This window comes from Ornithorhynchus anatinus, chromosome 6, assembly GCF_004115215.2.
Source record: "Ornithorhynchus anatinus isolate Pmale09 chromosome 6, mOrnAna1.pri.v4, whole genome shotgun sequence".
Lineage (NCBI taxonomy): Eukaryota > Metazoa > Chordata > Mammalia > Monotremata > Ornithorhynchidae > Ornithorhynchus > Ornithorhynchus anatinus.
The window spans coordinates 8,277,760-8,288,948 of NC_041733.1; the positions used below are offsets into that span (position 1 = coordinate 8,277,760).

General features: G+C 42.4%; 1 non-coding gene across 1 annotated transcript; it reads left to right on the forward strand.

The window, feature by feature from the left end:
- Positions 1-10,826: 10,826 nt before the first annotated feature.
- Positions 10,827-10,964, forward strand: LOC114813087. Its single transcript, XR_003760698.1, has one exon. It is a non-coding gene; the product is annotated as a small nucleolar RNA SNORA7 (small nucleolar RNA).
- The last annotated feature ends 225 nt before the right edge of the window (positions 10,965-11,189 follow it).

The following is an 11,189-nucleotide window of genomic DNA, read 5'->3' on the forward strand; positions in this document are numbered from 1 at the left end:
ACCGTGGGAACCGTAATCCTGAATTTCATGTCTTGTGTGATTACAAACATAATTCCGCAGCCGATTGGTGTTATTACTATTTTCCCCCCTTCCCTTTATTTTGAAAAGAATTACATGTGAATAATCAGGATGGAGCTGCTTAGGTACAACCTGAATCTGCCAGTGATGTCAATCTCCTCTCAGACTGAGGAAACAGCATGATTGGTGCGATGAGATCGGCAAACCGATCATCAGCAGTGGTATATTTTGAGCACTTACTCTGTGCAGAGCACTGTACTGAGCACTTGGGAGAGCACGGTAAATCAGAGTTGGCAAACAAGTTCCCTTCTCGCAATGTGCTTATGGTCTAGATTACTAAATTGCCCCATTTAGAATTCACCAGGTTTCCACTGAGTTAACTGGGAGAGGAAGAGCCCTAGGTTAATCAATCAATTGATCATATTTATTTAACACTTAACTACACTAAGCTTTTGGGAGAATACAATATAACAGAGCTTGTAGACGTGTTCTCTTTCCATAAGGAGCTAACAGCCTACAGTCTAGACTAAGCCGACAGCGTCTTTCCAGTCTCTGACTATTCCTTGTAGTGGATAATTTGTGAGTATTTTGAGATCCCAGCTCAGTGGAAAGAGCCCGGGCCTGGGAGTCAGAGTTCATGGGTTCGAATCCCAGCTCCGCCACTTGTCAGCTGTGTGACTGTGGGCAAGTCACTGCACTTCTCTTTGCCTCAGTTACCTCATCTGTAAAATGGGGATTAAGACTGTGAGCCTCACGTAGGACAATCTAATTACCCTGTATCTACCCCACTGCTTAGAACAGTGCTCTGCATATAGTAAGCGCTTAACAAATACCAATATTATTATTATTAATTAGTTTTGAAAGATGCAACTTCCCATGAAAGAAGTTGTCGTAATTCACTGGACCCTCTAAACCATCCCATCTGTCCCACAGAGTTTGTATTTGCATCAGTCAGTAGTATTTTTCGAGTGCTTTACCGCATGTGGATCACTGTACTAAGCGCTTCGGAAATTTCAATGCAATAGTGTTGGTAGTCATGTTCCTTGCCCAGAAGGAGCTCACAGTCTGCAGGGGGATAGAAATTAAAATTCATTTCAGACGAAAGAGTAGAGTAGCGGAGAGTAGAGGAGCTTAGTAGAGTAGCAGTGTAGAGTAAAGGAAAGACCAAAGGCCCGGGAGTCAGAGGATCCTCTGGGTTCCAATCCTGCTCCAACACATCTGCATTGTGACATTAGGCTAGTAACTTCACTGTGGCTCAGTTCGCTCAACTGCCAAATAGGGATTCAATACCTGTTTTCCCTCCTACTCCTCTTTGAGACTCGAGACTTGATTATCTTACATTAACCCCAGCCCTAAGTACAGTGACTGCCATATAGGAAGTGCCTAGAAAATATCACAGTTATCATTATTATTATTATAAGGAAAAGTACATATGTGCTGTCCATCTTCACCTCTTCCAATCCTTTCCTTCTCTGACCTTAATTTAACTTAACAAAAAATTATCCAGGCACAATTATCTCCCAACAATACATAAACACAGAAATCAAATGTTAAATACCTTTAGGCCTTTACTTCTGCATCGTGAGCATAAGGGCTGGAATTATTTTCCTGGGTGCCCAGAAGATGCTTAATAAGCATTATTACCAAAGGCAAATGATTAATCAACCTTTTTAAAATGCTGCAACCTTGTCCTCTCTAACTACTATTCAGGGCCTTCTTTCTTTTTTCTTTTGATTCAACACCTCGGAGGATTCCACTGCCTCTGCATTAGAGACTGACGTCAAGAGCTGAAGGACTTGGGGAGTTTGCCTGTTTGCACCATTGCTTTTATTTCCTTGGAAAAGGCTTAAGTCGGAAAGGCAGTAATCCTGGTTGACAAATAATGAAGAATTCAGATGAATGTGGTTAGCTGCCCTGGACTGTATCTGTTCTGTACGCAGGATGCGTCAAGTGTACTGTTCTTTCAAATCACCTGTGCCTCTGTCTGCATTGTCATTGACGGAGCAGCAGACCATGAAGAATTATCTGAAAAAATATAAATTTAATATCTTAACCTGCCAGTATCTGTGGCATCAAGACTCAGAGTGGCAGTTATAATATTTCTAGAAAAAATACAAGTGGAATTTTACCTCCTAATTCCTCAACTTTGGTATGCAGGTTGTACAATACTATACCTCCATTGTCCTTTGCCAAGTCCGTAGCCAAATATCCTGCCAACAAGACAATCACAAGAAATTGCAGCACAAAATAAGATGGCCAAATGGCCAACATTAAGTGCTAGAGTTAGAATTTTAGGGCTTTTTAGAGTAACAGTAATAATAATAATAGCATCTAAGTGCTACTATATACCAAGCACTAGGGAAGATGCAAAATAATCAGGTCGGGCGAAATCCCTGTCCCACATGGGGCTCACAGTCAAAGTGTGACTGTAAATTCCATGTCAGCAGAGAATGTGTTCACAATACAACTCTGTTGCATTGTACTTTCCCAAGTGCTTAGTACAGTGCTCTGCACATAGTATGTGCTCAATAAATATCACTGATTGATTCAAGGGGATGAAGAACAGATATTGAATCCCCATTTTGCAGATGAAGAAAGTGAGGCACAGAAAAGTTAAGTAACTTGTCCAAGGTCACAGAGCAGGGCAGTGGCAGAGTCGAGATTAGAACCAGCGTCTTCCGACTTCCAGGTCTGCGCTCTTTCTACTAGGCCAGGCTGCTTCTCTGTCCTTCCAGTCAACATGTCTAAGGCAGGACCCACTGGGGGCAGGGTGGGGAGGGTCCCACTTTCAGTTGAAAAGATAAAAAGACCCCTTCCTCAGCTGTCTCTTGAGAGGAGTTGGTGGGGGAGGGAGTAGGAGGGAGGATGGAGAAGGTCCCTCAAGCTAATTAACATGCTGCAAGACCAACTCAGGCTTTCCATTGTGTAATATAAGGGTCAAGATGGGTGTTCTATCCAACTACTACTAATAATAATAATTGTGGAACTTGTTAAGTACTTACTATGTTCCGGGCACTGTTCTAAGCGCTGGAGTAGATACAAACTAATCATGTTGGACACAGTACCTTTCCCACGCAGGGCTCACCTCTTCATCTCCATTTTAAAGATGAGGGAACTGAGGCCCAGAGAAGTTAAGAGACTTGTCCAAGGTCACACAGGAGACACGTGGCAGAGGGGGGATTAGAACCCAGACCCTCCTGCCTCCCTGTCCCGTTGTTCTATCCACTAGGCCGTGCAACTGGGTGTGAAGTGTGGTGGGGGAGGCCTACTGGTCCGAGGAAGGTTAGGGGTGGCCTAGCACCCAGCAGCTAACCCTCAGAGGAGACAGTCACAGCCCCCCAAGTCTTGCGGGTCTTGGTAAGAAATAGCAGAACAAGTCACCATTGCTTTACAAGGAGCGAAAAGAAAGACTGAGCTGACAGACAAGAGCAGGAGATGGCAACTAGGGGTTGAGGGAGGGAGGGAGTGCAGCCAGAGACACACGGAGGCCAGACACAACTTCGAGAGAGGCAGAAAAGCAAGAAATGCTTGACTTCTTCCCACCTTCACTGCATGACGCAGGTGCATGCAGAGTGAAAAGAGCGTGGGTCAGGGAATCAGGGACCCTAGACTCTATCCCAGATCAGTCTCTGCCCTACACGAGTCACTCAATATCATTGTCCCTCACATTCCTCCTCTGTAAAATGGGGTTAACATTGCCAGCCTCTCCCTATCTTACAAGAATGTACAGTTAGTGGGTCAGTTTGGGAAATCTAAAAAGCATTTTACAAACTCTAGCCATCATGTTAAACCCACCGTGTTCCAGTTTTCTCTACGGCAGTGATATCAATGTCCCAAGTCTAGTGAAGGATGAGGTTAATGACTGTTGTTTTCCTCGGGCGTGAATTATTTGGGGGTGAAGAGACTTCCAGTATTAGAACCCTATCTGTGCTCTGTCATCTTTCTTCAACGACTCCTAAGATGATGTGTGTCTGTTCTGGCCCCAAGGAGATAAGCCAAACGTTATTGGAGTATACAATTCCCTTCCACACCCAGAGGAACTTTTCTTCCATATCTTTTCACCATCACCTGCCCAATATTACAGGTTTTCAGGGATAGAGACTGTGAGTGATTTTGAAGGGTTCCAATATGAAGGTGAGATAACCTCACAATACACCAGTCTCTTGAGGCTAGAGGATGGGGTGATGGGTCAGAAACTCGAAATGCGATTGTACAGTGCATGTTTACCTGTCATCTCTTCCATCTTCCAACCCTCTGCCTCCTCACCTCTTCTGTGCAGATGCCATCTGCTGTTCCTCCTTAAACACCAGCTGGTCGATCTTAATAGGATCTCAAATGCCTCATCCATAAAGATTCAAGTTTCTGAACGCTACATGTCTTGGAAAGTTCCTGACAGAACAGCTACTGCAGAGAGTAAACAAGCCAATTCTCCAAAACCTAATGAATGCTCATCAGCCACACTTTGATTCATCCATTTAATATGGAGTCCAATTCTTCCTTGTGCTTGTGTTGGGTGGGGGGAGTGTGGACTCTCTTAAATCCCTGCATATTTAAGTAAGGCTAGAAGGGAAAGGGTAAATGCAGTTCCGTTATCCCGAACTGTTGACGTTCCATCTTTGTAATGATGATGATGATGATGGTTTTTTAAGCACGTCTTGTCTTACGCTGTCGAGTCATTTCCGACCCATAGCGACACCATGGACACATCTCTCGCAGAATGCCTCACCTCCTTCTACAGTCATTCTGGTGGTGTATCCACAGAACATTTTTAGTAAAAATCCAGAAGTAGTTTACCACTCCATCCTTCCGCGCAGTAAATTTGAGTGTCTGCCTTCGACTCTCTCCTGTGCTGCTGCTGCCCAGCACAGGGGAGTTTGGACTGGCAGCAGATTGCCTTAATTATAATAATAATAATAATAATGATGATGATGATAATGGCATTTGTTAAGCCCTTACTATGTGCAAAGCACTGTTCTAAGTTCTGGGGAGGATACAAGGTGATCAGGTTGTCCCACGTGAGGCTCACAATCTTAATCCCCATTTTACAGATGAGGTAACCGAGGCACAAAGAAGTTAAGTGACTTATAGCTATGATATTCCTTGGAGGTCCTTGAGAAACTTGGAATTAAGTTACATGCCTTCGGGGTACAGGGTTTCAGTGCTAAGATCCCCGACTCAATACCAGAAAGAGGACAGAAGATTGCTGTGCCCACCACTGTTCCCCCAAAGCCACTTTGAAGACTTCTCCTCCTACCTCTCTGGCCACTCTCAGCCTCTTCCGTCGGCTCCTCTTCTGTCTCCCACCACCCCACTGTGGGAGTCCCTCTAAGCTCAGTTCTGGGTCTCCTTCTATTTTCCATCTAATAGTAATAATAATAATTGTATTTGTTAAGCACTTACTATGTGCAAAGCACTGTTCTAAGTGCTGGGGGATACAAGGTGATCAGGTTGTCTCACGTGGGGCTCACAGTCTTCATCCCCATTTTACAGATGAGGGAACTGAGGCACAGAGGAGTGAAGTGACTGGCCCAAAGTCACACAGCTGACAAGTGGCCGAGCCAGGATCAGAACCCACGACCTCTGACTCCCAAGCCCGGGCTCTTTCCACTGAGCCATGCTGCTTCCCTCCATCTAAACCCACTGCTATGGAGAACTCATTTTCTCCAACAGCTTCAACTCCTACGTTTTATAAGGATGATTCCCAAATCTACCTCTTCTGCCTTAATGCCGCTCTTTCTCTGCAAGCTTACATTTCCTCCTGCCTTCATGACATCGCTATTCTGATATCTCACCAACACCTCAAACTAAACAGTGCTCTGCACACAGTAAGTGCTCAGTAAATACGATCGAATGAATGAACCTGTCTCAAACAGAACTGCTCATCTTTCTACCCAAATCCTGTGTTCCCCAAGATGTTCCCACAACTCTAGACTACACCTTCAACTTCCCTTGTCACGAGCCCTTATCCTGGCCATTATGACGATGACGATGGTATTTGATAAGTGCTTACTATGTGCCAAGCACTGTTCTAAGCACTGGGGTAGAAAGAAGGAAATCAAGTTGTCCCACGTGGGGCTCCCAGTCTTAATCCTCATTTTCCAGATGAGGTAACTGAGGCACAGAGAAGTTAAGTGACTTGCCCAAAGTCATATAGCTACAAGTGGCAGAGCCAGGATTAGAACCCATGATGTCGGACTCCCAAGCCCGTGCTCTTTCCACTAAGCCAAGCTGCTTCTCATATTCTTATATTTGACTCACCTCTCGCACACAACTCAGATATTCAATCTGTTATCAAATCCTGTTGGCTCAAACTTCAAGGCGTCTTTAGAGTCCAACCCTTCCTCTTCATCCAAATTACTACCACACTGACCCCAGCATTTATTATATCTCACCTTGACTATTGCAATGGCCTCCCCGCCTCATTTCCCTCCCCTCTCCAGTTCAGTCTCAAAAACCATTTGACCATGCCTCCCCATTCCTCAAAAACATCTAATGGCAGCCCATTCACTTTTGAATAAGACAGAAATTCCTAGCTATAGTTTTTAAGGCAGTCAGCTCTCTCCCTCCTACCTTATTTGCTAATTTGCTACTACAACCCAGCCCGCACACTTTAGCTCCCCTAGCACCAACCTACTCACTGTACCTAGTGTGGCTCAGTGGAAAGAGCACAGGCTTAGGAGTCAGGGGTCATGGGTTCTAATTCTGGCTCCACCACCTGTCAGCTGTGTGACTTTGGGCAAGTCACTTAACTTCTCGGTGTTTCTGTGACCTCATCTATAAAATGGGGATTAAGACTGCAAGCCTCATGTGGGACAACCTGATTACCCTGCATCTATCTACCCCAGAGCTTAGAACAGTGCTTGGCACATAGTAAGCACTTAACAAATACCAACATTATTATTATTATCTGACTCACCACAACCCCTTATCCACATCCTCCCAATGGCCTGGAACTTCCTCCCACTTCATTTTCAACAGTCCAACGCTCTCCCCATCTTCAAAGCCCTACAAAAATCATATCTCCTCCATGAGGTCTTCCTTTCCTACCCTTGATTTCTCCTAATAATCCTCCCCTTGGTGTTGACTATGACACTTGGGTCAATAGCCCTTAAACACTCTGATATTCACCCCACGCCCACACCATTCAGACTCTTCCATTCTCCTACCTATAATTTATTTTAATGTCTGACTCCCTTTCTAGATGGTAAACTCCTTGTTGGCAGAGACTGTCTCTACCAACTTGACTGTACCGTTCTCTATACCAAGCACATAAGACAGGGTTCTGCATATAATAAGCGCTCAATAGATATCATTGTTTGATTGAATGATCTAATTATCTTGTAATTACCCCAGCACAGTACTCAGCATCTAAAAAAATGCTTAGCAAACACCATAATTACTGTGAAAAGATTCACTTTTGCATTCCTGGAGCTGTAGTTCTGCCTAAAAAGATACAAGAATATTCTTCATTCATAGATGAACTGTAGGATTTGAGGAGGAAGAGAGGTAATTTTCCTACTCTATCATTGTATTCAAATAGTTTCATTATGCTCAATAGGTAATATATTTTCCTTTCTGTTCTTCAGACCCTGATGTGATGAAAATTGGAAAATTATAAAGTAATCAGGAAGTACATTTAATACGAAGCCTTCATTACTCTCCAAATTATTTTCCAATTGTTGACTAGAAGTCATCTCGAGAGGAAACCAACACATGCTCAGTTCCTACTTCAGTTCAACCGTCGCCAAGCCACCTACAGTTGCCTTTAGAGGATCCTGAGATTCTGATCAGAAATATTTAGGTCCAGCTGTCAATGAGGCTAGAACATATGTTGGAACTCTATCACTGTCATCGCCACTGGCTCGTCTTTGGTATAATGACTCTTCTTTCTTAGCTAGTTCCATTCTTCCTAGCGCCTCCTAATCCAGAATCGTGGGGATATAACGTCTTGTCATTTCACTCACGGAAGGCAGGGAAAATCAACCATAATTAATCATCTTTGTTACTTTGGCAAATAGGGGATAGGAAGAGAAGCAAAATCTTGATGTCCTCCTTTCCTTCCAACATTCCATGAATTAAATGAGGGTTGTTTGTAATGTTTAAATGGACTAAAATCCATAGCTCTAGACTATGGGCATTGTTGAACCAGTAGACAAGGTAGGAACATGAAGATTTAAAGCACAAAATCTTATCAAGTTTCATGTCTTCTCAGACCCATAACTAGTAATGTTGGTGTTTGTTAAGTGCTTACTATGTGCAGAGCACTGTTCTAAGCGCTGGGGTAGATACAGGGTAATCAGGTTGTCCCACGTGAGGCTCACAGTTAATCTTCATTTTACAGATGAGGTAACTGAGACAGAAGTTAAGTGACTTGCCCACAGTCACTTATTAATACAATAGTGTAAACTTGCAGACAGGAAAATTGTCTTGTGCTTCCATAGTACTTTAAGTATTTAGTACAGTGCATTTTATTCAGCGGATAGTTTAGAGATGGTTTAAAGGAGCACCGTGGCCTGCTGTAAAAAGCAGGGGCTTGGGAGTCAGAGGATCTGAGTTGTAACTCCAGTTCCACCATTTGTCTGCTGTGTGACTTAGAGCAAGTCAAATCACTTCTCTGTGCCTTGGTTACCTCATCTGTAAAATAGGGATCGAAGCTGTGAGTACCAAGGGAGACATGGACTGTGTCCAACCCGATTATGCTGTATCTACTCCAGCACTTAGTACAAAGCTTGGGACATAGTAAGCATTTACCAAAAACCATTAAAAATAGTCAATAAATACCATTACTACATCACACATTTCATTTTAGTTGCATATTTTAATTTTATTAAATCCCCAAAGGAGACATTCCTTCAAATTTCCTCTCTAAACAAGATGCTATTCTAACGATTCTTAAGTTTCTCTTCTTGTAGCAGGACAAAGTCCTATTTCCAACAGAAACTCTCCCCTGAGAATTTTTCATCCTTTCCTTTTTGCTGTTGTATTTATCCCACTGATTAGGCTTTCAAGCCTGTGGGAAATATCTATAACAATAATGTGGAATTGAACTAAAATGTTTAAGACTAAGTGTTCAGTTGACATTTAAGAAAAAAACTTTAATTCTATTCTATTTTTGGATTGAGGTAATACAAACATCTTAAACCACAAACATTCGTTGAACATCTACATAAGGACAAAATTACTGCTCCATCATAGACAGAGCATTCATGCCGACAGCTATAACTTGATTCTCTTGTGTTTTTTCCAGGGTGTCATGAATCCAAAAGAAATCCAAGAAATCCAAAGGAAATTCCTCGGGCTAAGCATACTCAGGCTCAAGGAATCCTGTACATTAAAAGAAAGCTCTACATAAAGAGATTTGTCATTTCCTTTTTTATAAAGACCAAACATTTTTCTTTTCTGAGATCTCTGAAATACATTCACAAGTCCAAGGTTAACCAACAGAAATAGTCCTTAAACTGGAAAGACTCAATCTAACAACTGAAATTCTTGCCAAAATGGAGGGCTGGGATTGAATTCAATATTCATTATTTTGTACATCCCTTTGCAGATAAAACCAGGAAGATTTGAATGGCAAGAAGAAGCCTTTCTAAAAAGAACTTTAAAAGAGTCAGAGCTCTGAACTGTGTTTTTTTTTTTTTCCTGGGTTGCAAAATATGAAAACATGTTGAATTTTTGCACAAGGGAAAACTGTAGGTGTTACGGTTTGCAAATTTGAACGTGCTCTGGATTCATCACTCTTCTTAAACTTCTAAAGTCACATACAAAAAAAAAAAGTATAAATAGAAAAAAACCTACACATAAAAGTAAACATAATACTAGATTGGTATTTATTATTTACTATTGGAAAGTGTTGAACTAAATGCTGAATAACTATAGGGAAAACAGATAATACTGATAATAAAAATAACAATTATAATAATATCTGTAAAGTGCTTATTAAGTGCCAAGCAATATGCTAATCACCGGAGTGCGTGCAACATAATACATTAGACACCATCACTCTCCCAAGTGGGGTGTAAAATCTTAACGTGGTTAAATAATTATCCACAGAAAACAGAAGGATATGACAAAATCATTAATACAAGATAGCAATGCCAAACAAAGTAGCTAAATTATACTGCCCCAATTTGGTCCAGAGAGAAACCGAAAGGTGGAATCAGGTTCGGACCACTGAAAGGATCTGGGATTTCCAATCTTACAAGAGCCAAAGGCCATGTGGATCTGTGCTCCTGCCCACCCTCAGGCCAGCTATAGCTACAGTTTGGTAATTCAAAGCCATTACTGCAGTTTTAGAGACAGGTTCCCTTATCTTCCTCGCCTAATTCTCTGTCCACCCAATTCGTTTGTAACGTACATAGTCACTTCAGGTCCATTTCCTAACTAGGACATATCATCAGTTAATCAATAAATGGTATTTACTGAACATTTACTATGAGGTGGACACTGTTCTGTTTGGAAGAGTACAATATAACAGAGCTGGTAGAATCAATCCCTACCTGCAAGGACTTTACAGTCTAGAGGTGGAAACTACATTAAAATAAATTACAGCTATCTCTTTCCTTCCCGTTGTTTCTCCGGTGGCCATTTTACATTGGTCCAATTCACCTAAATACAGCGAACTGGTAATACCAAAGCGGGGAAAGAGGATAAAATCTTGGTCCTCCTCAGCTTCCCATCCGATTTGAACTTCTCATCATCCAAACCTAAATTAGTGAGCCAAGCCAGCCGTGGGCAAACATACACCCAACAAATATCCCACCCGGGCACACATAGTCGGTTAGAAACGGGCTTCCTACCTCGCAATTCCCCTCTCAGAGTCTCACCTGGAGAGTTTCCTGGACTCTACCAGTCTCGACTACTGGAGGGAGAGTCAAGCAGAGGTCTACCCATTCCATTCCTAGCTTGGGCAGTGGCTAGCAAGTGGAAGGCATTCTGCGACAAGTCAAAACTCACCTGTGCTGGGCAGCAGCAGAACAGGAGAGAGTTGAGGGCAGAGACTCAAGTTTACTCTGTGGAAGAAGGTAATGGTCAACCACTTCTGGATTTTTACCCAGAAAACATAACGGATACAGTACCAGATTACAGATGGAGGTGAGGCATTCTGGGAGAGATAAAATAAATAAAATAAATGATGGCACTTGTTAAGCACTTACTATGTGCAAAGCACT